The sequence below is a fragment of the Lissotriton vulgaris genome, chromosome 2_1, assembly GCF_964263255.1.
Source record: "Lissotriton vulgaris chromosome 2_1, aLisVul1.2, whole genome shotgun sequence".
Taxonomy (NCBI): domain Eukaryota; kingdom Metazoa; phylum Chordata; class Amphibia; order Caudata; family Salamandridae; genus Lissotriton; species Lissotriton vulgaris.
This window is the reverse complement of record NC_141687.1, coordinates 514,527,733-514,555,192: the sequence shown is the minus strand read 5'-3', so window position 1 is coordinate 514,555,192 and position 27,460 is coordinate 514,527,733. Positions and strand designations below refer to the sequence as shown.

The 27,460-nt window shown below is 46.4% G+C and overlaps 1 protein-coding gene across 1 annotated transcript in view; it reads left to right on the top strand.

Annotated features, from left to right (window-relative positions):
* Positions 1-27,460, top strand: part of BOLL (boule RNA binding protein) — a 927,996-nt gene that overhangs the window by 39,864 nt on the left and 860,672 nt on the right. The window lies entirely within an intron of this gene.

The window sequence follows — 27,460 nt, the reverse complement described above, 5'->3', positions numbered from 1 at the left end:
TTGAAGACAAGAAGGGAATAGCTTCTGGCAACCACATAACATAAAACCCTGATCCCTCTGGATCGTGGAAACCATATACTACTATTCATTCAGTCACTCATCTCAGAGGAGTACATAAAAGAAACAGTTGGGTGTGTTTATTGCACAGTTGTTATTCTAGTACTAGTTATATGTGCTGTGACAACTGTTGAACAGTAGCAGAGAATTATGGCCAGCAGTGCAGTTAAATAAAAAGGCATTGTATAGTTCTACCATTTTGCAATAGTAATGAACACATAAATGAAATACAGAATGCATTAAGATCAAGCCTATACCCCTATGATGCCTAACTAGATGTACCTAAGTGTACCTAGCATGTGTGTAGGTCTTAGAGATCCAAGAATCCCCCTAGGATTTAGTCTAACCCCATTACCTTAATGGGACTTCATCTTGATCTCGAGCGGGACACCCACAGATGGGTGATGGACCGGAAATGTGGCATGACGCAAGTTGCAGCGCCTCCGGCATGGCAGTCTCGGTCTCCTCTGCCTTGCTTGGGCAAAGGGAGGTATACTTATACCGGATAGGTGCCTTGGATTGACGTAAAGCTGGTCAGAGGAAGATGAGTTCTTGGAGAAAGGGTCTGTTTCCAAGAATCTGTGTTCTTGGAGAAAGGGCCTGTTTCCAAAAATTTGTTGTGACGTAGGTTAGTCACTGTTGGACATGGAGATGACGTATTTAGGATGGACCGTCTTCTGTACCCAGAGCACACGTCCGATAAGGGACAGCCCACTGTTGCTCGTTATTGTAAAGGGAGGGCTTTTCTAGGTGACAGGGCCTTAACTGGGTGAAATGGCCTGCCTGTCTCTGTAGCACGAAGGATTTGTGCCTCTGAAACAGAGCACCTATGTTAGTTTATAACACCCACTCCAATCTATGGACAATCGTGAATAACCCATTAAAAGCAAACTACGTGACTAAAATAGGCATTTGCATATAATTGGCAGGTAGTTGCATGAGAGTTGTTTATGAGCTGTAAAAATAGCAGCTCTTAAAATTTGTAAAATTACTATAGACTCTGTGGAGACAGGAAAAATCTATAGTGTCATTTAAACATTAAAAAATACTCTTTAGAGTCAGTAGTTACTTATAAAAGTTTCTGTTTATAAAATTGAAAACTCTCACATGCTGTTTCAGAAGACCATGCTTTCTTTAGAAAAAACAAAAGGTCAATTTAGAGGGAAAGCTCCAAGCACTCGGTGAAAGTTGAAACAATAAGAGAAAAAATGTGCTTCAGGACTTGTTTTGCAAAAATAGAGATAAAAAGTGCTGGCTGGCAGACACAACATTTTGGTTTCTAGTTGCTATAATGAACAGACCTTTTTAATACCTCGCATAATCGTTGTGGGAGCACAGAAAGAACAGTGCTGCCAGTCGTTTGTTCTGAGGCAGCCGGTGCTGTAATTGATACCTTGGTGCTGCTAATGGAAGCAAAAGGCACCCATGATTTGCAAGGAATGCTTTGATTTGATGGGAATACGCTTGGGACACAGCCAAGCATGGGACTTGCAGCAGACCCAGCCTGGTGGTAATTGCCACTGACGTTTTCCATTGGAAGTGTCAGACAGATGATGACCACGCATTCTTCATTGCAAGAAACAGGCATCAGAGAACAGGTACATTGCAGTATTTTTAGACTGGTCTTTCAGGGATGTGGAATTCCTATTGCCTGACGCCCAGGACATATTGGTTGGGGTCAAGGGCAACCAGTTTTAATGTGCATTTTGTCCTTGGGACAAGCAGGCCCAACCCCCTGAAGCGCAAACCCTTTGGCTGCCAGTTTGCAGTAACACATTAGGGATCAGGGAAGGGCACTGCCTGCAGTTAAGTTAATATTTGTGTGCATATGTTAATGCTGTTCAAACTTGTATTTATGGTTCATTAATTGAGATCCTTTATTATTAGGCTGAGCGCTCTCAGTAAATTTAAGTTCCGACTGCACTACTGACAGTGGTTCCAGTATAAAAATGTGCACACTGTTTCAAAGTTTAGCAGTATGAGGCTATGCATAATGCTCCCAGAATGCTCTGATTAGATGCAAATATTTGCAGAAGCTTGAAAGCAAGATTAATGATTCTTTTCTTTCAATGTAAAATGTTCCTAAAAAATGAAAGTAGGAAAAAACATTTTTTGCTAAACTACTTATAAAATGTCAGTTACCAATTCTTTTCAGCATCATTTTGTAAAATGTGTTGATGCATGCCAGTATTTCCCCAAAATATTCATATTCTAAAATCAGTGTAACCAGTTTCAATAAGATTTTGGGAAACAAAAATAAACTGGCATTGGCAAAGTCAAAAGGTCTGAAATGGTAGTGAGCTTTTTAGTTTTGGCAATGCGTGACTTGTGTTGGCATGGTTTTTGTAAAACCTTATTTGATGTGTTAGAGCTGTCGGACTCTCACCAATATACCAAACATTGGTAAAAACAAAAATTTGTTTTTGGTCTCAAAGCACACACTGCCACATTAGTTTCTGGCACTGAACAAAACTACTTTGTGTGCCGATATGCTCCTTCTAAAAGAACAGAATGCTGTCACTCACCGTGAAGCCAGCCGATACAGAGAGAGAATTTTAATAAACACAAAAGGTCATGGTTAACGCCACACCAAATTAGGGGCCCAATTCCTAGAAAATATCTGTGAGCTGCATTTTAGCATGAGCAAATATGCATGTGTAGATTTGCTCATGCGAACACCTGAGTGTTTGCCAGTTTATTTTCCCTCCAACCACTTTTTTCCCAACTCTGGAAGAAGGTTTACATCTGCCATTGTCAGGAGTAAATTTCCAACATTTCACAGTATTGGAAAAGAATAGAGAAGAGGTGTTGAAAACCCTTAAAACATGCAAGTTAGTAGGTTTGCACAGACTCAAAAGGACATTTCAACCCTGGAACTATTGTTTACCCCTACCTTCAGTCCCAGTATGTAGATCTGCGGAAACTTAGCAACATTGAGGGATTGCTAGTATTGAAAGACTACTTTGGTATGAGCCCTGGCATAATCAGAGAGGCTATATAAGACCTCTAATAAATGGAGATTGCTGCCATAATTTGTCGCCACACATCATGGCACCAAAGGGACAAGTGGATTTTGTTACAGGACAAGTAGATTTATGAAGCAACCTGCCCCATGGACAAGTAGATATTTTAATAAATTCCACACCCCTGGTCTTTTAAATATTAGAAACCATGAGAAGCATAGTTCCTGTTCGAGGTATTCCCAGGGTGTATCACACTGCTTGTATGTGAAAGACATTTGTCAAAAAGGAAAAAGGGGCAGTCTGTATTTAAGAGTGCTTTTTTGCAAAAAAGCCAAAAAATTTCTTTAGCTGATGTGAAATGAAAAATAAAAAGTGCTGCACAAGCATGGTTTTCAGATTGCCTTAAGCATTGAATTTTACAAAGGAAACTTTCGTTTCACTACTGTCAGTGGCACAACTTCCCTACACTGTAGAATTTTGCTACCTCTGGATGTTCTCTGTACATAACGTAGGTCTCGCCAATGTGTACTGAGTCCCTTGGTGACGTTCAGGAATAATTTTTGTGACCGGTATTTGTGTAAAAAGGCCAAACCACCCATACTTTCCTAACTGGGTTCTGATGTTTTTTTGTAAATGGCATCCAATGTTGCCCCTGTTTGGTGGTGTTTGGCAACGTTCCTAATGGTGTTTAAACCACCACATTTCTAGATGCATTTCAATTCTGTAGGAGTTGATTACCTTAATGAAGGTAACAGGTATAAAGCGTTGCAATATGAATAAATCTCTAACATTTCAGGATCTGAAAATGTAGCAATTATTCCTAAAACAGACAGCATAATATTCACTGTATCAGTAACCCAATTTTCACAAAAATGTACTGAAGGTAATAACTTCACTGAAAGAATAATTAAATGAATGAAAAATGAATGAAAGTTTAAAATACATTAATTAGAATTAAAAGCGGGATGATTAAGTACATCATTTAGAATATAATGGCTTCTTCATTTCGAATACATTTAGAAGTCTCTTTTGCATTTGAATTGAAAATGTACGTGGCTTCAGTTTTATGTTGATCCTGTGTTGTACAAAGTGTCCACTAAAAGTCATACTAAAAGCTAGCTCTAAGCAAAGCCAGAACGGAAAAAGATGAACCCAGAAATACCCCATAGTTCTACTCATGGTGAAGCCAGGTCTGTATCTTTTGGAAAGGAAAAGGTTCAAAAGTTTGTACTTGCATGTTTGTTGTTTGTTTTTGGGCTGGCTGTCGCTTCATGTTCATGTGGAGCCATGGAAAACGTATCACAGTTAATGAAATAGCCAGTACCTATAAGATCAATTGTTGAAATTGCATGGTATTTAGTTGAAGTAATTTCTGCTGTTTTTGTTGAAAAACGTTGAAATGTTCAAGTTAATAGTTGATGTTGAAAGCAGAGGGGACAATGTTCCCAGTCACTAGCCAGTGACTGGAGTGGAACCAGGAAGGAACCAGATGCTGTCGTCTCGATCAGGTGAAGAGTGGACGCTTGACTCTGCAGCCACGTGGACCAGGTGGTGTCTTCGACGACCAGGATGGAGGCACGAGCTGTCCCACGCAGGCTCTCGCTGTCGGCTGTGTTGGTTCCGGATTCGGCGTCAACAGGCCTTGGCAAAGGCAACCCACGCGGTGAGTGGAAAAGGCGTCTGGTGCGGACCAGGAGGGTCCGGGGTGCTTCTCCTTTGCAGGGAAGCAAGGGCCAGTCTGGAGCAGACCAGACCAGCGATGTAGTTTTCGTGGATCGTCGTCTAGGAGGCCACTAGCCAGCCGGCAAGTGACCAGACAACGCGTCGAGCAGCAATCAAGAAAAAGGGCCCCACGCAGATCTCGTGGATGCTGGAGGGCTGATCTTCTGTGCAGGAGCTGCTCGGGGCTGGGGCTTCTCAATCCCCAAAGCACTTCATCGAGGATGCCTCTGAAGTCGTGCTGGAAGCGAAATGGAGTTTCTCCAAGATGGCCGGTCCCACGTGTCTCGTCGCACCCACGGATCTCAGCTGTGCTGCAGATGTAGGTAGAGGTCGGAGAGGTCTGGAAGTCCGGGTCTCGTCGGGCTCTGAAGTCTGGATCCACTCGGAAAGATGACAAAGTGAACCGCTGGAACGCTTGATGGTGCCTGCTTGTGCAGGGTGGTCACTCCTTGGCCACAAGGGAGATTTCTTCAGTCTTCTGAGGAGCAGAACGTCGAAGTCCAGAGTTTCTTCTTGTAGAGTTTCAAATCAGGATAATCTAATTTGGAATGGGACCAGCTCCTACCTTTATTCTCCTAAAGGGGGCTGTACTATGACTAGGCCCCTCCTATGGGTGGGACTAGGAAGGGGGGTGGTTACACACCCCATCCTTTGTCCGGTTTCGCGCCAGAGCTGGGGCTGGAGTGCCCCAGCAACTCGTTTGAACCGGTGTATGCACAGGGCACCTTGTGTGCCCCAGGCATGTCTCATTCCTTTCAGACCTGTCCTACCTAATACACAAAATCCTGTCTGGGGTGGTGCTAGCACCTCCCAAGGCAGGAAACCCTTTGTCCAAGCCTCCCTCGCTGAAAGGACTCCCAGCAGCAGGAGGTCAGACTTGTGTCTGTGGTGGCAGCATCCATTTTGTGACGCTGAGGCTCGAGTTAACTTTAACCGGGGTTCATAGTTACATACATGTCGTGTCCCTCTAAAAGGGTGGAATGCTACCCCCGTCGCCAGAACTGGCAAGGGGGTAGTATTCCAATTTGTATGACACCTTACTGGACATGTTTTGATAATGCTATGCCAAAGTTAGCAATAACCGCGAGGATTATAATGCACTTAAGAGTATATGGTATAGCGTTATCATGGAAACAGCTAAAGGACTTGGTTCCGAAAGCTGCAGACAGGCTCAGCTCATGCTAGAGCACCATCTCACATAATTCCAAGCACTCTGCCTCCACGATTGTTAAGGCCTGCCATAGGAGTGGCTTCTAGGAGTATATGTGTCCATTTTAGGGTTAGATATAGGTATACTATATCTAAAGCAAAGGGTGATTACACCACCGTGCCCCAGCTGTCGTGCAGCCAGTTGTGTCAGATTTAGATGGCCAGCCAGGGGTGGCATAATACTTGCTGCAGCCCCTGGTAGGCCCTGAGTGCACCAATGCCCGGGGTACCTTAACAGAGAGAGCAGGAAGCCTGGGGTCCTGAATAACAGAATCCCAGGCCAACTAAGTCGAAAACAAGCAAAACACTAGGCAAAAAGTTGGGGGTAACCATAGTCAGATATCCACCTTCCTACAACCTGTTAGCAGTAAAAAGTCTCCACCGTTGCATGCCAGGCACAGACGCCATTATTAAAATCTGACAAACCTCTCGCATGTGTATACTTAGACCACTGCGGCCCCTTACAAATGGACGGGGCTTACAGATGTATCATGGTTACAGTGGATTCATGCTCGAGATTCCTATGGGTATGGACTGGGCGTTTTACTGACGCTCGAACTCTTATAAAAGATTTGCAAGTCTTTATCGACACATACTCAGTTAGCAAGTTACATTGTGACCGCAGCCCTGCGTTTAGCTCTCGGGCTTACCAAGAGGCCATGGAAGGAATGGGCGTAGCATTGCGGTTCTCATCTCCATACCATCCTGAGGGAAATTCGGTTGTGGAGAGAAAAAAAACGGGACTCAAACCAATCTTAACAGCTAGGGTATTAGGCAAGGGCAGTAGTTGGGGTACAGTGGGCATTAAACAACCAGCCAAGAAGGTCTCTAGGGGGTGTCACTCCATATGAGGTCCTCTTTGGGACACAAATATGGGTACCTGATTTTGATGGTGAAGGCGCAGTGGCGGATGAAAAACCATTTGATATCCATGATCGTTTGGATCTAAATGAATCCAGGACAAAACAAAGCAATATCCATCTAAGCAGCCCACCACTGAGGAAGTCAAGGTAGCCAGGGCAAGACCTATCTGGATCCCAAAAGTCGGGGATCTGGTCAGAGAGAAAATTGCGGACAAAAAGGAATTTGGACTCTCTTACAGAATACCTGTACCAGTCCTTGCAGTACAATCGGGGCCGGACTGGCAATGCCGGGCACCGGGCAATACCCCAGTAGGCTGCCGGGGTTGGGGGCCTGTTTTTTGGGCGGGGCCGGTTTTGTTGCTGGGTGGGGCTGGGGCCGATTTTTTTGTACACTCCGTAGTAGTCAGTCACTGACTCACTACTGTACTCGGCTGCGTTTGGCAGTCTGCGTGCGTCTCACTTGCTCCAGAACCTCAGTGCGGTAAAAGCACAATGTAATCAACTGCAATAGAATTTCAATCATTGGTGACTGTGGCTGCGTTCTGTTCAGGATAAGTAATACATTTGGAGCAGGCGCAGCATTGCCATTTAGTCTTCAGTTCTATCAGCTTAGGGGGAGTGGGGCGGGCGCGGCTGTTGGTGGTGACACTTGCGCATTAGTCCTCGCTCAATAAAAAGTGTGCGTGACCCGCATTCCAGAACCCAGAGACTGAGACGACATGAGGCCCTTTTCCGGCACCTCATAATGTAATTATTACTAGCTCTGGCCCTGCCTGTCCCAGTGTCCCACTCCCTTGTCTGCCGCCCGCCTCCAGGTGAGTGTTGTTTGAATTTTTGCAATTGCATTTGAATCAGATAATTCACAGCAGAGTAGGAGCGCGGGGTCAACGGTTAGGTAGTAGGACCAAAGTTGGTACATGTAGGCAACCGTGGGAGGGGCAGAGCTGAAGGCCAGAGGGCCACCACAGTGGGACAGGAAGCATGCATTTATCTAATGTGCGGAGTGAACATAGCGCTAAAACAAGTCAGCTTTTTCTGCACAGCCCCATTTCTGTTTTCTATGCGCTTTATTGAGTGTTTGCTCTTGTGCCCCAGTCTCTGGGGCTGCCCCTTGCCAGAGGTAACTAAACCAGCTCACATCACATGAGCATAGCCTGTCTCCAGCAGCCAGGCAGATGACAACACATGGGCCATATTATTGGCCCACAAGAATATTCTACAGTTGTGCATTTTTCAATGGTAATCAGTGAAAAGGAGTGACTCTCATGTGACTCTTCCTGGCTGCAGATTCAATGTGCTGATGACGTGGCCCTCTTAAATGAGGGGATTCAGCCGGTGAGGCCTCATGAAGATCACCTGTGGTTTACAACGCTACTGGTATTGTGACGTATAAGTGTTATGTAAATGTCAGTATAACAGCTACTTTTCCCTCTGCTCCTTCGCTGAACAGCAGCACTAGCAAAAGAAATGAGTAGTTAAAATAAGAAGTGATTGCACTGCTTGGTAAATTAACACCTCTGACTATTAGGGTGACTCTTGTTCTAATAATAGTTTCTTGGATTTTGTCATATTGCATGCTCTACAATGGAATTATTCACAATCTTCTGTTATGTTTTCTTTCAAGCCACTATTGCATAGCATCATCTTATCTGCTGCTTCGTCTAGCTGTAGTGACTCGCATATTAACTAGTACACAGAGAAACTGATACCCAACGTGAATCCCTCTTCTAGACAGTGGATACTGTGTTTTCTGCCGGGGTTTGTGGGCGTGGCTGTGGTGGCAGCATTTATTCCAGCTCATGTATAGGTGTTTGTACCAGTGCATCAATGAGAAGAAGCGCACTGGCCTCACCTGTTTATAAAGTTTTTTCAGTAGCTCATCTCTGGGGTCTTTTGCGCCCATATGTTTGAAAGTTCTATGTGCACTGTATATTTGGCATAGTGTGAAAGTGGAACCTGTGCGCATGCTTTGGTCTGTAAATCCGAACTCTCACTCTGCTTCCCATCCCTCAGCTCGATGAAGAGGGTGGTCACAGAATCATTGGAAGTTTGCCTCCTGGTTCTCTGCCGAGGGACTCTTAGCTCTGGCCCTCTTTCTGTCTGTGCTTGACATCAGGGTTTGACAACGGTATCTAGAGGGGGTGTAGAGAAGAGGGGTGGGTAGATAGATTCATCATGGCACTGTGGGCTGGGATTAAACAAAAGGTAAAAGCCGCCCCACCCTCCCCCCAAATGCCCAGGCCCAGACTCAGCCTGGTCCTATACCTTTGTGTTTTATCCCCGTCCCCGTTATGCGCAGGCAGCACAGAACACTAGCGCCCTTGCCCCTGAGTGTGGATTTATTTGTGAGCAGGCCTGCCTGCTTTGGTTCCTTGTGCCATGGCCCACGGGCTGCCCGCTGCCCCCAACAGTGCAGCACTGACCTCAAACCTTGATGAGCTCAGGTCAGATTCTGTAAAAATTGAGTTTCTTTTCGTCAGAGCCAGGTGTTGTCTGTTGTTTGTGTGTGTGACTCCCAGCAGGGCCAGGCCAGCTGAAATGTTCAGAGCCAGCAGGCAGGATAGATGTTGTGTGCTCCCTTTTCTGGCGCTGTGCTGCTTGACTTTTGGGGCTTTAACTGGGGCAAAGGTTGGGGTCAGCAAGTGTGCTTTAAATATATTTTTCAGCACAAGCCCCAACTTGTCCTCCGCGTATTCCCATCTTAATACATGCATTCCTCGAGGATCCGCATGTGCCCTTAACTGAGTTGGATTTCAGCTCCACCACTGGCACCAAGATACTACAATGTTTGTTCCCTACGGCAGCAGGCATCGAAAATGTTATGTCCCCCAGCCAGGAGATATAATCTGAATCTGGCTCACCATGTGCTGGGAACAAATTCAGTTTCTCTTTTCCCCATTTTCTCAAAAGAACTTTTTTCAAATTGACACTTTCAATAACAAAGCATGGTCTTCTAAGTACGCTTGCAGTTGTTCAAATTGTGTGATCGAACCCATTTAGAACTGTGATTTGCGCAAATTTACTACAATGTCAAACTTAACAAAGACCATTTTTCCTCGTTTTGCAAACTATTTTTAAATGATTTTTTTAGAAACATTTTAATTCAATGCATGATAATTTTATGCACTGACACCGTTATAAATGTATATCTCAAATGTGTATTATTATTATTGTTAAGTATTAGGTGGAGTGGGTGTTATATTTCATATCGGTGCCCTGATATAGGTCCAGGGAACATCGTAAACTTTCCCTACATCATTTCATATGAACGAGCCTTATAAGGACATAACTCCAAATAAGGACAGAATGTCTTATAGGGACATAACGCCTTATAAGGACTGCAGCCTCTTATGGACTAAACCTTTCACCTAGTTCCATACAGAGGGTGGGTTTTTCCCAATTGATATTGCTAAGACATCATCCTTAGCACATATGAATAATTTGAATACACTCTCCAGGAGGTATACTTCACCTCTCCCATCGACGCACAAGGTTTAATCCCCAACCTCATGCTCTTACTGAACAATGGGTAACACACGCACATAGACTGTATAAATACAGCACCTCTTGCTATCAGTAGTCAGGAGTGAACCAAGATTTCAAGGCCGACACACTGACCAGAGACGCTGCAGCTCCGACATGCAATCGCTCCAGCTGACAGTGGTCTGACTATCCCTTGTGGGTGTCCAACTTAATTCCAGGACGAAGTCACACACTCTCATTATTCAGGTAAGGGTGTTCGACTAAATCCTAGTGGGATTCTTGGCTCTTAGATTCTCTTTCGCACCTACTCACATGCTAGGTAAATTTAGGTACATCTAGACAGGCGTCTTAGGAGTATGCACTTTATTTCATAAATACATTTTATATTCATGTATGTGTTCATGACTATTGCAAAATGGTGGAACAATACAATTCCCTTTTATTCACTGTACTGCTGATTCTATATCTCTGCTACTGGGTCACAGTTGTGGCAGCACATTTATTTTACATGATAACAACGGTACAATAAATTGATATTGTAAAAACACTGCAACTGTTTCTTCTGTTCATCTCTCTGAGAGCAAAACAAGCAAGCACGAGTGACTGGGTGACAAGTAGTATATTGTTTCCACAAGTCTGAGGAATCTGGGTTTGTTGTGTTCTAAGGTTGCCAAAAACGAATATCTCTGTTAATAGGAGATTCTAGTGGCACTGCGAGCTAGGTAATGCAAAACATAGGCTAACCTATTCGGCGGGGTGTACAGAGTCAGTATTCCACCAGACCCACAGTATATGTTATCCATAAACAGCGCAGGTCCTGCACACAGGGTACTATAGGAACTACAGTACCCTTCAGGAGTTCTAAGTAGAAATCCAGCAGGATCCCACTGACGTAGAATGACACGCAACATCATCCCTATCTAACAGTTCAATAATTTTTTCCTGACCCTTAAGCAGTGTTCTCCTCTGTGCTACAGAGCGACTGGGCCTTCCTCCCTCTCCATAATATCGCGCTTTGCACCGCCTATATATATGCGCCAATTCCTGATCTACTGTTTGGTTGTGCTCAGTCACAAGGTCTCTGACGTTGGCTAGAATTTCGTGGGCGTGGCTACCTTTCATATTCACGCTGCTGAGCTGTTATCTGTGCCACCATCTTATTTATTCTGCACCAGGTCTTTCAATACACCTGCTTGTGCACCTATGAGCTCCCCACAAATCGTCAATTTCCCCCAAAGTGTCCCCACACTTTCTACTCTTCCCTCATTCTCTACAAAATAATTTCTGATCACATTTCCAATTGTACTGTTGAACACAGGGTCTACCAAGGAGGACGGCTGTAATCTCCACTTAAATGGAGGTGTCGCATATTCAGGGATTAGCAGCTCCAGGAGCACCGAGGAGTAATCAGAACCCGTCTTTGCTCGGTGACTAATATGGATGACCCAGGGGCACGCTCCCTCAGATGCCAGCCAATAATCTATCCTGGAGCATGACCCATGCACCGAAGAGACAAAGGTGCTCTCCCTCAGCTCAGGGTGGTGAAATCTCCAAACACCTTTAATACCCCCAGCGTCTAGCAATCCTGTCAAAGTATCTGATGCCTGCTTCTCAATTGCCTACGTGCAACCCGAGCGATCCATATATACATCCAAGCAAATGTTAAAAATTCCACCCTAGAGCACCTCCACCGGGGGTACCTAGATATACGTTGTCAAACATCATTGAAAAATGCAGGATCATCAACATTTTGGCCATATATGTTAACCAGCAGCACTGTCACCCCACCCCTCAATTTTCTCAGAATCAACACCACCCTGCCCTGCTCATCTATCTCTGAGCTGATCATGGTTAATGGCCCGCCCTTTTTAATGAGGATCATCACTCCTCTGGAGTAGAAAGAGTAAGAAAAAGACACTCTCACACCTGCCTAACGGCCCGTACATTTTTCTCCAAGAGTTTAGTTAAGTGGGTTACCTGTAGAAAAGCGACCTGGACATCCAGCCTATCCAGATACGCTAAGACAGATCTAATTTTCATGGGCGCTGTTGGGCCCACGTACATTCCTTGTAAGGAATTTCATATTACTCCCCGAAACTGCCTTTCTTCTCTGTCACTGTATGTATTGCCAAACTATATCACACATGTCAACAGTATTGCACCAGAAGTAATATAGTTACAGAAGTTTGATCTCCCTCTCTACCCGTTACCAATATCCCCCCACCCACTTCAGCACCCCCAACTTGCTATAGACATCCCTTATTAAAGAGAACACTTCCCCCTAAACCCGAATAATGTAAGAAACATACAGGGTACTCCCAGAAAGGAGCGCCAGAGTAACTTTTGATAAATAGAAATCAATAAATAAGAACGGATTTGATAAACAAATTGTTGTGATTACTGTAATAATGCAATGGGGGGCTTAGTGAGCTCTTCAAGCCAATAGTGAATCAGACATAGGTAAAGTGGGAGTTCTCTTGTAGCAGATGGAGGAGCGCCAAAGTGCCACCTGCCTCTCACGTAAGTAGGGGGTGACCGATCTTTCCTATAGAAAGTGCTATAGTGCCCCAATTATATTTCTCGGAGCCTGGTGTGACAAGAGGGATAATAGCTCAGTGTGTGGCTAGCGAACCTGTTGCAAAGAGAGAACATCAAACCAATAATCAACCTCCCGAGCATCCACAACTATATCCCCACATATATTTTTACAGACCAAGTCATGTGTACACATGTTATTGTTCTTCGTCATCTGAGGGTTCTCGTCGCTGCCTTTGTAGCATTTTAACACGGTTGAGTGCAGCCTTTTGGTTGGTGAAAATCTTGAATGCCCCTTCCGGGCCAATTCTAAGGCGGGCGGGATACAGCATGGCATATGAGATGCCCTCCGACTACAACTGTTTTTTACCTTTCCAAACCCTCTCTCGCTGATTGCACCGCAACCATGAAGTTTGGATAAAAGGCCAATGTGTTCACCTAAAAGGTTATGGTGCTCTTTTCTCTCGCCGTTCGGAGAATAGCATCGCGGTCCCTATGGTTTAATAGTTGGTGATAATAGGGCGTAGCATTGCTCCTGAGATTCGACGTGCCACAAGCGAACGGTGTGCTCTTTCAACTATCAATATGGGGGAAAAGTTCTCAGTACCGAAGATATCTTTGATCAATGTCTCGACATCAGTCTCCATTTTCCCTGTATTTGTCGACTCAGGTAGACCAGTAATTCTCAGGTTGTTTCGCCTTGACCTAGTCTCTAAATCTCATTTTTCCATATTTAAGGTTTTATTCGTGACTGCACTCAGTTCGTCCTCCGTGTTGGAGAGCCTCTTTTAGACCTCCCCAATTCTAGTATTTTGCTTTTCTAGCTTTGCGGACATATGATCCATTCGTTGATTTAAAGCATCAATCTTACCATCTTTGGATTTTAGATTGCGCTGCATTGCTAGAAGCGTTGTGAGGGAATGGCCTTCCCCTGTGTATCCACCTCTGAGTCTGATGCCGCCTTTGATTGTGTCCTGCTATGTTTCCGCATTTCAAATGTGAGGCGAAGTTGTGATTTATCTTTTTTGCCCATGTAGTTTTTTCAGTCACGCAGGTATGCCTCGTCCTGTTTTCTGTAAGTTCCTCACATATACCACCCTAGCTTGTGTCCCACTTGTAATTCGTTGTTCCATTCTTTAGTGTTTGCAGTTGACCTGTCTCGTACACCCTCACAGCTTTAGTGTCACATCCCTGAGTATTACCACCAAGCACTGCCTGGGAGTATGCTCCTCAATCTAGAGCTTATGTTCATTTATGCAGCGTTACTGAACCGTATGCCTGCAGCCAGCGTGTCTACCGCCTTAATAGACTTCAACTTAAAATGCTTCTATTGTTCGCATGCAACCTCACTGCCGCCCTTTGAGGGAGCACCACTGGCATCTGCAGTGGCTGTACAATCCAATGCCCCCTTTGTCTTGCAAGAATCTTTATATTTATGTCTTCACCGCTTGTTCCTCTTTATTCCCGGACCGCTGCAGCTCCAGCCCTGATTTCCGTGCCCGTAAGCAGGTTCGCAGGCCACGGCCTAGCACTCAAGCCCACACTGGCCTCCGCAGCCCAGGCCCAGGCCCAGCCACATCCCTAATAACCGCACCCATACAGGCAATGCTTCTCACGCCTCAGGGTCAGCAGGGGCCACACCGGACCCCCGGCAGGACAGGTCTCCATCGCTTCTTGCTTCATTCCGTCGCTACTCCAGATGTCACTCAGCAATCCGGCCGCACCTCTCTTTTCCCAGACTGCGTCACTCCTTCTCAGCCAGCTTACTTTTGAGCTGTGTCGATCGATGGTACAAATCACTCTCCGATCTCTCGGGTACTGTACTCGCTGGTGGCCGTCACGCCTCAATCAGCCCTTCAGCAGTATGCAGTCTGTGCCTTCCAAGCAGAAACAGCCCCAAGTTTCTGGTGTTTTCACATTTACGTTTTTCTCGTTGTGTCAGCTTGCAGCAGCTGTCAAACGCCTCAGAGCTGCTCCCGGCTGCATAAGATCACCCTCCATCCCCGTTATCTGCCACGATGTAGCACGATTCAGTCAGATATTGGTCGGATTGTTAATCAGCCAGTCAGACCTGCACTACAACGCACCCATCTTGCTGTGCCCCATCTAGCGCCCCTTGGAATGGGAATATTTAAAAACGCGGCAGGACCACCATCTTGCTCATTGCGATTCGACCAGCAACTGACAGAGGAAGTCCCATCCAAAGATGCATCTGCCCCGCAAGACGATCGACAGCCGGGCCGTAGTTGAGACACACAACTTCCAAGGCCGAACGATGTAGAAGAATTCCCAGGTTTCTAGGGGGTCCTCACACCATATCAGGGGAAATTCTAACTCAAACGGGAGGGTGGCGTCCGTCACGGGGAAGTGACTTGGCCCCATTGATTACTAGTCCTGAAAAAGCATCAACTGAACTACCTCACGAATAATTGGGGAGAGGTTGGAACCTGGCTCCCGGACAAACAGTAGGATAACATCTGCATATGAGGAAGCGAGAAGAAAAGCATCAACTGAACCACCTCATAAATAATGGGGGAGAGGTTGGAACCTGGCTCCTGGACAAACAGTAGGATATCATCTGCATATAAGGAAGCCAAAAGCGGGCCCGATGAAATCCGATCCCTCGATGCAGATGTCGCTCCTGCAGGTGTCGCACCAAAGGGTCCATTTCTATGATGAACAGCAGGGGCGAGAGTGGATATCCCTGAGCAGGCGGACCAAGGACCAAAAGTTCTGTGCAAAGCAAAGTTTACTGAGGGCCGCCTGGATGAACTCCCACTCGAGGGAGTTGAACGCCTTCTCCGCGTCAACAATATCGCCGCGGCAAGGAGAGAGGGTTGATTTGATTAATATAGATAAATAGCGTGCACAGGTTCACCAACGTCGAACGGGTCGGAACAAATCTCGGCTGAAGGGGGAAATGATCTGGTCCACAATTAGCGATATCCGTGTTGCGAGCACTTTAGCCAGGATTTTGTCATCCTGATTGAAAAGAGAAAGGGGGTCTATATGACTCATTGCTGTCTGGCGGCTTACCCGGTTTGAACAGTAGCGTAATGATCGCCTTCCTTATGGTGAGGGGCAGTTCACCTGACTCCAGCTCCTTCGCATATACTTCCAGGAGGTTTGGAACTAGCAACGTTTTATAGGTTTTGTAAAACATGCCAGTAAGGATGTCTGTGCCAGGTGCCTGGGAGCCGTCCAGGCAATCTATCGCCTCTTCAATCTCATCTGCCCCAATAGGCGAAGCCAGAAATTGCTGTTGTCCCTTCTCAATCCAGACCATAGCTATCTCGTTCAGATAATCGGTTAAGGCGCTGCTAGTTGGAGGGGAGCGCGTTGTCGTGTTTATATCTAGGACCCTAATTCAATATTCCAGATTTATGCCCTTGTGAGGTTATAATCAATAATATCCTGATAAAGGCATAAGAATCAGATCCATATTCAGTAATAGCCCATGCAGTCCAAAGCACAGCACGGCTATTCCCATCGACTCCTAGAAAGCACAACGCGTTCTTTAAACAAACCAAGCCTCCAGCAGCCCGGGAAAATCCCCCCTACTTTTGTTTTGATTTGAACAAGAACTCCTGAAGTCCAGAATGAACTGCTAGTTCTTAGTGACGTCTTATGTCCAACCTTACGTCAAACCCGGCACCTTCCAGGTATAAAATACCAATAGTTGCCGTAAGCAAACACACAGTGGTTTGGAGCAGAGCGGCCATCTACTTGCCCGAGAGCCCAGCTGATGCGAGAGCACACGGAAGCCGCCCCTCCCGTTTGATGCACTGAGAGAGACGCTGTCTTTTTCTCCAGCCGAGAAAATCCAGCTCCGGTGTTTCCAGCCTACCCTTGCGGGTTGCTGGGAGATCGGGTCCTGAGGAAAGAGATACCAGACCTCCTACATTCTATTACAAAGGTACGGAGCTGACTAAACCCTTAAGAGAATTCTTGATGCAGATTCTTGGCAAAATAATCTTAAACCACTTAACTTAAAATGCTACTTACTAATCCCTTCCCATGTATTGGGCTTAGGTCAGGTACACCGGGGTAGGCTTACTTAGAAGCACCAGTGGAGTACGTTAGTTAATGTATTTGTGTATGTATATATTTTAGCCATTTTAAAGTATCATATGGCTAAGAAACCGTATCATGCTTTTACAGTATTATTTCATGATACTACTTTTACTGTACGCACTTTACTTTACTTTAAGTATTGCAATTGTGGCAATTCATTTCTCTTCCATGAGAAAGAAGACTGATCAATAAATAACACCTTTAATTGAAAACGCCCGTCTCTCTATTTCTCTGCACTCTGGTGAAACTAAGTATGCACGGTTGACTGAGCAAAATAGCTGTCTATTGTTTTCACACTACTCTAGAGAAACACTCTCACTCTGAGGGAGCAAAGTTGTCATGTTTATGCGGTTGTCGGAAACTGAATCCCTTCTTGTCTGAGCCAGGGAAGTTTATCCCTCCCTATTCATTCAAGAAAGTTTCCAGGGACCTCTGAGCTAGCTGGCGCAAACCTAAATTAAGTTTAACATAGTCAGTAGATACCTAGATGACCTCTGTCCTACGTCTACACTGCTGTTTATGTTATTCCAATGCGTAGAGCCTATTGGGAAAATAGGAACTACACTACAGCGTAGTATATAGCTGCGCCGTGTGTAACACGGGTACCATCCGCTGTTTGGAGTAGAGTAATGTACGTATTATGCTGCCGAGGGGCAAGGAGTCGGGCAAGGGTACGTCCCGGCCTCTCACCCTCCCTGTACACGTGGGCACGTGCTTATTTCCCCTAGTATGAGGTCTCACGTGAAACAAACTCCTGAAAGTCGCACAGCAACTTTGCATGCTAATGCATCGGGGAGGGGGCTGCACCTGCCAGCAACCGGGCATCCAGGTCTCGCAGCGCCCGCTCAGTCATATCAAGGTCTCGGCAGAGTGTATGCAATTCGCCAGCCTGCTTGGCAATACACACCTCCCTGATACAGACTTTAAAGGCCTCCCATAGGGTGGCATAACGGTAGACAAGCCTGTGTTTGTTTGAAAGTATTCCACGATTGCTTCCTGTAGTTCTCTTTTGAAAACGGTGTCCAGCAGTGCTTCAGGAGGTAAATGCCAAGATGTGGAGGGTCGTGTCTAGTCAGGGAGAGTCAACGCCAATACAACTGGTGAGTTTTGTGACAGGGTTCGGGCAAGTGGTCCACTTCCTGTAATGTTACTAAGAGGTCAGAAGTAGTGTGCCATCTGTTGATACAGGACCTGTGCCATGAGGTGTGGAATGAAAAGAGAACCCCCTGTCCGCTGGGTGCCAGTGTTGCCATGCATCGTTCAGCAAATGTGTGCGCAGTAGGTTCATGAGTTCCTCTACAGCCCCATCTGCCTCCCAAGGGGTGGACAAAAATACCGATTTTTCCCTAATTATTTTGGGGGAAGCAAAAGATCTTGCCCAAGGGGCCGCTCCCCCCTCCCTGGTGTCCAGTGGGTAGATCCCTGCTTGGGGATAGCCCTCCTGGGGCTAAAAAAACAGCATGTCTGGCAAAGGTGACCCCTCCCTCCCCACCTTTCTTCACACCGGCTGTTATGAAGGCTAATAGAGCATAATACCGAGCCAAGAAGTGACTCTTGAGCTGTAATTTCTTCCTCCACCTGCACCTCATCCTTAGCCTGCAGTACTAATTAACTCTCATACCAGCTCACATCCTCAGTTGCATTCTTTCATCCTTGGCCTGTTGTGCTGCTCCCCCTTCTGCTGCCTTCGGCTGCTTTCATCACTCCCTGTTGGCTGATCCCCCACAACCCAATACTGATCCTGCTTCCCAAACCAGCCCCCACAGCCTGAGTGGAATCCAGTTTCCCGTACCAACCCACAGTCGTAGTACATTCTCCCTTCTTGCACTGGACCTGTAATTATGGATGGGACTGAATAGTCCTCTCGTACTGTAGAAAGATCAGGTATTCTATAGGTGCATTGGTAGGAATGTGTGCATGTTCACAAGTGTTGGGTAGTTTAATGTGTGCAGTGTTAAAGGTGTGGTGTTTAAGTGCTATTTGGCAGTGAGTGGTGTAAAAACAGGGTGAGCAGTGTGACTGTGGGTGAAAGTGCAATGTGAGAGGTGTGAATGGTATGCCCATATGAGAACTTGGTACCCTTCTGAGTTGATTGCGAGAGTAAAAGAGGAGCCCATGCGAGGGCAGGATGACTAGGGAACCTGTGTGAGCTGTGTGAATGCAGGATGATCTGTCCCTATATACTTGTTAGTAACTCACCATGTCTTTGACAATTGACAAGTGAGGATTCGGGTGTAATTTGAACTATGATTATTGAAGGTCATCCTGCACCAAAAGTTCATACTTTTAGACATGCGGAAAGTTACTTTTATAGAGATGGAAGAGCCATTGCAGGTCACAGCCAGATACTGATCTCTGGCTCTGGAAATACGTCATGTGGCCTCTGCTCACTTTGCCTCTGTATCTTTTACCATCTCTTTTAAGAGTACCTTAAAAAAACTCAATTTAGGATTTGATCTCTACTAAAAGTTCACTTTTATCTTTGAATAGAGTTTAATGTTACTCATATTTTATAAAAAACTAAGTGGGCTTCACATGGCAACTGACTTGCCTCTTGGTTCACTAATAACCAGAACCACTGGAATTATGAGGCAGAGGAGGATCAAATTATTATGTGGCAAGAAATTGCGGCTTAATGCGGTTCATTTTGTGATCGTATTACTTCATTATTTTGTCATTTTTACACATGGTAACACTGTCTCTTAAAAGATTTCACCTTAGTAGTACCAATTTAACACCTAAATACAGCAATAAGCAATTGAAATATGACCACACAATGTTTGTGAGGGGCCTTCCATAGTGCAGGAACACGTATCGCCATGTTTTAGTAACTTTTGATCGCTTTAGGCTTAAAAAAAATTATTGTTGAAATCTAGAGATTATGTAGCAGACAAAGGATTATGTTGCAAATGTGGAAAATCCATTAGTCGAAAAACTCTGTGGCCCCAGAATTGTATAATTCAAGTAACCCTTCTAATAGCATAGTCATCGCAAGTATGAATGTTTCTAGGTTTACGTTTAGAAACTGTGATTCCTGATAAATGTCACAGTCCATGCCAAAATTCATACTTGTGTACTGAAGTGAAACGCTTCCAAGTTAAAGAAATGTGCTTTTTGAAATTTGCTTTAGCGCAGTTTTAAATGACAAATTGTATACCATGCAGAGGGCACAGTTCCTGCTTGGATCCAAACCTCGCTCTGGCTCACCACGCCGTATTCACAGCACAGTGGACAGGAATTGGGTAGACGTGGCGAAGCAGTAAATTAACAGGGAGAGCAAAGCAAGAGCCGGGCCAAGAATCTGACCAAGCTCTGGAAATTCTTGCCATGTAATCATGCAACAAACCAAGTATAATATGATAAAACCTCTTCAAAATAAAAGAAAGCCTTTACATTGCAATAGGTCTCTTAGCATTAAAGTTTGAGCTATTGGCATTGTGTATGACAATGCGTTGCATAACATTTTTGAAAACTCTGAATTGGTGTATACAGATGATTTGCAAACTGTCAGATGTTGCTCAATAGTAAGGAAAGTTGGGAGTAATATTGTTGGCTAGTTTGTAGCTATGAGCATATATTGTAAGTGTTTTTAGATAAAAAAAAATGATTTGATAGCTGTGCTAAAAGCAAGAGGCTGTAAGTTAATTATTAGTTATTAATATACTTTGCATTTATAGATAAAGTTACTCTTTAGTTTGTAAGTAAATATGTAAATATTTAATTTTTTTGTCCAAGTTTTATTTCTAAGATATTTGTCGTAAAAACATTAGCATTTTTATTGTATATCACCAAACTATTAAGTTAAAGTAAACATCTAAGTTTCAAATTGCACACATTAGGTTTATGATTGTATATGCATAAACTATTAAGTGAAAGTAAATATTCAAATTGCAAATTGCACACAGTTAAAGTAAACATTAAAGTGTAAATTGCACACACTTAGTTCAGTTAACGATTTTCAAACATTAATTGGTATTGTAAAAGAATATGTTGCTTAAAAACATTTTGTGTTAACAAACAGTATTAAAGTCGTTATATAGGCTAAATTTCTATTGTTTTTGTCATTTACAATGCCAATAGTCATGACTTTTGCAAATGTGACCCCTATAGCATTTGTAATGCAATATGTGTTGTTTTTACGTGACTTACATGTATTGATATTACAAATAACAATGGCTTTTAATTTTTGTAATTAATTCTTAAATAAAAGTTATTGTAATTTATAATGGCAATATCTTAAACTTTTGTAAATAACTTTTGTGAAGATTATGTTCAGTGTATTTTATTGTGACAAAAATCCAAGAACAGAAGTGAAATATTAACATCTTTTTGTTACATTTGTAACAAAAAGCTTGAAACATTGAGAGAACATTGTTCAGTTGTTGTTGAATGGTTGCACAGATTGATGCTGTGGCGCTGATTGATGTTGTGATGGCGAATGAGTGATGCTGTGGCGTTCAGTGATGCTGTGGTAGTGCATAGTGATATTGTGGTGCCCCTTAGTGATGCTGTGGTGGTGCTGAGTGATGCTGTACACTATGCTATGTTTTGTTTTACTATCCTATGCTGTGTTTTGTTATGCTGTGTTTTGTTATGCTATGTTTTGTTATGCTATGTTTTGTTATGCTATGCTTTGTTTTGCTATGATATGCTATGTTTTGTGTTGTATTATGCTATGCTATGTTTTGTTGTGTTTGGCATGCTATGCTATGTTTTGCTACGCTATTGTATGTTTTGTTGTGTTTTGTTAAGCTATGCTATATTTTGTTGTGTTTAGCTATGTTTAGTTATGCTATGTGTTGTGTTTTGTTATGCTATGTTTGGTTATGTTATGCTACGTTTTGTTATGCTATGCTATATTTTGTTTTGCTATCCTATGCTTTGTTTTGTTATGCTATGTTTTGTTTTGTTATGCTATGCGGTGTTATGCTATGTTTTTTATGCTATGCTATGTTTTGTTGTTTTATTATACTATGCTTTGTTTTGCTAAGCTATGTTTTGTTATGCTATGTTTTCTTTTGCTATCCTATGCTTTGTTTTGTTATGCTATGCTATGCTATGTTTTGCTTTCCAGTGCTTTTTGTTTGTTATGCTATGCTGTGTTTTGTTATGCTATGCTGTGTTTTGTTATGCTATGCTGTGTTTTGTTATGCTATACTATGTTTTGATATGCTATGCTGGTGAGGGTGAGTGAGGGTGACTGGGTGTGAGGGTGACTGGGTGTGAGGGGGTGACTGGGTGTGAGGGGGTGACTGGGTGTGAGGGGGTGACTGGGTGTGAGGGGTGAGGGTGACTGGGTGTGAGGGTGACTGGGTGTGAGGGTGACTGGGTGTGAGGAGGTGAGGGTGTGAGGGTGAGTGAGAGTGTGTGAGGGTGAGGGGGTGAGAGGGTGTGAGGGGGTTTGAGGGTGAGGGGGTTTGAGGGTGTGGGGTGTGGGGAATATGTCAAGCACAAAATCACTCCTTGGGGCCCACAGTGGGGTTGCCAAATTTCATTTATTTTTAAAAAGAGCATAACACACTTCAATCAGCGCAGACCCTCACAAGTGCTGCTTCTCTTATTAGACCGAGTGAGCTGCAATCCACTCCCTGAGCGAGCTGCAATCCACTCCCTGAGGCGAGTCGCTGCACGTCTTCACTCACATTAGGCAGCGTGGATTGCAGCTTCTTCCACTTTTTTTGCAACACTCTTATGCGACTTTACAGGTTCGGTTGGGACCAAACACGGGCCGCTCCCAGGGCGGCAATCGACGACTCCAGCCGTAGCGATCGAAAACTCCAGTTGCCGCGCCACCCGTTCTGCTCCTTACCAGGCGGCGCTGCTTGCGGCCTTTAATTCCACTTCTTGCTATTGCAGTGTGGAGCGACGCATGCCTCTCTCTGCTGCTGCTCTTTCCTTGTACGGCAGCTGCGTCCTCGTACAGGTTATTCCATGGACTCCTCCCAGGCCCCTCTCGTCTAGTCGGAACCCGAATCTAGTCCACAGCGCCCACACAATAATGGTCACAGTGGTGTCACTACCTCTCCAAGCGCCTGGAGGGCTCGCCTATCTATCCGCCACAGCGTCTCATTACGGATGGCTCAGGGAACTGAGAATTGTTCTGGATGATGTGGATTATTGACGGAGTAAACTCAAAATGCATCTGACATGTTGCCCCTGCCGGCCACGCCCCTGACCAGTTCATATGTGATTAAGGGTGTTGTGTTTACGTTATGAGCATCCGCACTCGCTTCCTAGCAGATGTTGAAGCTGTGATCAGAACCTAGTTGACATTTATATATATTCATTTGTAGATGATTTATGTTTAAAGTATTTTATTGAAGCAGGGTGGGGTAGGAAACAACAGGGTAAGGAAAAAAAAAGATAAACCACAGGATCCGCACAATCGGTGCGTATGATACAGCAAATACAGCAAAGCAGTTACATCTTTTCAAGAGGCATCTTTCGACTCAGGAACACAGCTTTCGCGCCTGTGGTCACATACGAATAACAAGGGGGGGGGGGGGGAGGAAGGACAGGGGAGGGGAGAGGAAGAGAAAAATAGGGGGGGCAAAGAAAAAGTAAACAAAGGGGGGGGGAAAGGGGGGGGGAAGGGTGGAGAAGCATCCCCGCTCCAAAAACCTACCTAACCATACAGAACCCCCACAACTACCATATCCCAACCCACCCCCTGTACTGTGCCATTACCATCAGCTCTCACATCATATCGTCCTTCCGGTAATCCCCGCTGTACAATGCCAGCCCCGTCCGATCAAACAGGCGGGTCCGGTGGCGGCGTCAGCCGTAGCAACCTAAGATATCTGGGACAGGTAATCTCCCGAAACTCAGAGCACAACAGGCTATGAAAGGGCGCCCACAGTTCCTCGAAAGTATCAGTGTCTCCCAGGGCTACTAAGGACATCTTCTCCATTCCAAGGACATGCCATAATCTATGCAGCCAGCCAACTACAGAGGGAAGCGTGGTAGAGCGCCAATGTTTGAGAATATTTTGCACCGCTGACCCCAGAGCAATCGCTATCTGTCTACCCCTCCTGGACCTGAGGGGATACATCAACCCATTTGGCAATCCCAGTAGAACATAGGCAGGGAACCTCGGCAGCTCTATCCCAAAACATTTGTCCACTTCACCCAGGACCTCCTCCCAGTAAGGAGCCAGAAGGGGGCATTCCCACAGTATGTGTGTAAGTGTACCAGTATTGCCACAGTTGCACCAGCACGTTCCCGGTATTGCCCTGTCCATCTCGTGCAGTTTCTCCGGGGTGCGATACCAATAGGTCGATATTTTGGTGAAGGTCTCCGTAAGACCCGTGTGATAGGCCGAGTGGCGTGCGCGGAAGGAGATGTGGTCCCATTCCTTGTGGCTCAACACTCGCCCGAGCTCCCGCTCCCATCGTTCCCGACCAGGGTTGTGAATATGAAAGGAGGGGGGCTGCAGCATTTTATACAGATCTGAGATCAGTTTAGCGTCCGACGTGCGAGTGATTAACCATCGCTCATACACCGTGATCTCCCGGTTTGCCGTATCGCGCACCTGGGGTTGGAGTGCCCAGTGACGCGCCTGCATGTATCGCATGCGCTCCGCCTCTGGGAGGCCGTAATCCCGCCGCAAGTCCTGGAAGGGGACAACTCCCTCAGGGCTGTACAAATGATACAAGGTGCAGCAGCGGGCCGCCCGCCAACGTTCATAAGCACCGTGCTCCGTCCCGGGGCCGAAGTCCGGGTTGCCAATGAGCGGCGTAAAGGGAGAGGGGAAGGTAGTAAGCTCATGCCTAACGGCCACCGAGTCCCACGTCCGAAGCGGGACCCGCGTCACCAAAGACGCATAGAGGTTAGGGGGTCGATGGGCCCGTTTCAAGAATGGTACTTCCTGTAGCGTCCTACCCGCCACCGCCTGGTCCTGGAACAGCCAGTGCTTATCAGACTCCCACCGACTCCATTCCACCAGATAGCGGAGTTGGGCGGCCTGGAAATATTTCCGCAGGTCCGGTATCCCCAGCCCCCCAGAGTCGGGCGCCAACATAGCGATGCTCCTCTTAATCCGCGGCCTACGGCCCTGCCATACAAACCGTGCGATGGCCGACTGGGTCTCCGCGAGCCACCCCGCGGGGGGCTGGAGCGGCAACGCCCTGAAGAGGTAAAGCACCTGAGGCAGAAGGGTCATCTTCACCGCGGCCACCCTGCCCAGCAGCGACAACGTGCCCTTATCCCACCGGCCAAGTTCCTCTCTGATTTTCGTGCTCAAAGCCGCATAATTGGCCGTGACCATCGCCGGGAGGGAAGGCGCCAACAGGATCCCTAAATATGGAATCCGGTCCTTGGACCAGCTCAGAGGGTAAAGCCTCTGTAGTTCCGCTCTGGTGGCGCTAGCAAGCGAAATGTCAAGGGCGGCTGACTTCCCTAAGTTCACCTTGAAGCCCGCCACTTCGGTGAATAGGTCCAATTCCGCAATGCAAGCCGGTAGCGACCTCCGCGGGTCGTCTAATGTCAGAATGACATCATCTGCGTACAGGCTAATCGCATGATGGAATCCACCCATCTTGACTCCGACAATGTCGGGGTTCTGCCTAACCCTTTGAGCAAATGGCTCCATGTATAGGGCAAAAAGCAAAGGGGACAGAGGGCACCCCTGTCTCGTACCCCGTTCAATGGGAAAGGGCCGAGAGCTTCCTCCGTTCACCCGGACCACCGCAGATGGGAACCGGTAACAATTGAAGATCAGATGACGGAACTTCTCACCTATCCCGAACTTGCCCAGGACCTTCTCTAGGTAGGGCCAGTGCACCCTGTCGAAAGCCTTCTCCGCGTCTATGGACAGGAGCATCCTCTCCCCTGGGATCCTGGAGGCCTTCTCAAGAATGTGGGTCACCCTCTTTGTATTGTCTACTGTTTGCCTGCCAGGCACAAAGCCCGCCTGATCCGGATCAACCATGCCCGGGAGATGCAGTGCCAGACGTGCCGCCAATATGCTGGTGAACACTTTCAAATCCGTGTTCAGCAGCGAGATAGGGCGGTAGGACCCACAGGCGGTCCTGTCCTTGCCCGGTTTCGGGATCACGGAGACCGTGGCCTGCAGAAATTCGGAGGGGATGGCACCTGGCTCCGCAAATGTGTTGAAAAGGCGGGTCAGCAGAGGCGCTAACTCCTGACAGAAGGTCTTATAAAACAGAGGGATAAAGCCATCCGGCCCTGGGGCCTTGCCCGGTTTGAGCCGGGATATCGCCGTGACCACCTCCTCGACACTGATGTCTCGTTCCAGATACTGGGCCTGATCAGGCGTTAACGACGGGAGCGGCACCGATTCTAGATAGTCCGCCTCAGCCTGGGCAGAGGAGGCTTCTCCAGTGTAGAGGGCAGCGTAAAAGCTGCGAAAGACGTCTGCTATTTGCTCATCAGCCGTGACCAAACCTCCGGCCGAGTCAACCAGTTCCTTCACTCGGTGCTGTTGGTGCTGCACCCTGAGTTTGTTGGCCAAGAGCCTCCCGCACCGATCTCCCCCGTGTAATACTTGTGTTTCAGGCGAAGCATCGCATACTCCGCCCGGTCCATATCCAGGGCAGCTAAAAGTTTCCTGGCTGCCTTAAGCTGCCTCCAAACCCTGGGGCCCCCCGTCCTATGATGAACCTGTTCCAGCTCCCTCACCTGCCGGGTAAGCTCATCCCTCTTGAGCTGTCGATCCTTATTCTCAGCCGAGGAGATAGCTATAAATTCGCCCCGGAGCACGGCCTTCAGGGCTGCCCACTGTGTCGCGCGAGAGGTGTCATCGTTATCGTTCACACTCTGGAAATCCAAAATGGCCGCGCAGATCTGGTCCACTGTCGACCGCTTATGTAATAGCGTGTCTCGGAGCCGCCAGAACCCTCTCGGCCGAACCACCGGTGGCAGAGTGAAAACACCCTCCACCGGCGCGTGGTCGGAAAGAGAGAGGACCCCCATATCTGCGTTCGAAGCCAAAAGGAGCATGGGACCCGACACAAGTAGATGGTCCAGTCGCGCATAGGACCTGTGAGCATGTGAGAAGTAGGAGTATGCGCGGGTGGTGGGGTGAAGGTGGCGCCACATGTCATGCAAGTCCAGCTCCTCGAGTCGAGTGCGAATCGAGCCCGAAAGCTCACCCAACTGGTGGCGCCGCTGCACAGACCTGTCCATTGCCGCATCAAAAACTAGATTCAAATCACCCCCTAATACTATGTGCCTATCAGAGGTGGACGCCACGTCTTCTAGTGCCTTGTGCAAGAATTGGTCCTGGTGGTCATTGGGGCTGTAGATAGTGCCAACAGTCAGTACTAAACCCCCCACCCTGATCCTATATGCCAGAAGTCTCCCTTTCTGTTCCGCTACTTTGTGTAAGACCTCTCCCCTGAACCCCCTAGAGAACAAGATCGCCACCTCTGCCGTTTTGGAAGCGCTAGAGGAGAACAGCTGCGTGGGGAACTTGGGGGTACGCATCCTAGAGCAGTCCTTAGCCAGCAAATGGGTCTCCTGCAGCAGGCAGACATCCGCCTGGGAGTTCTCCAACAAAGACAACACAGCCCGCCTTTTAATCGGGTTATTCAG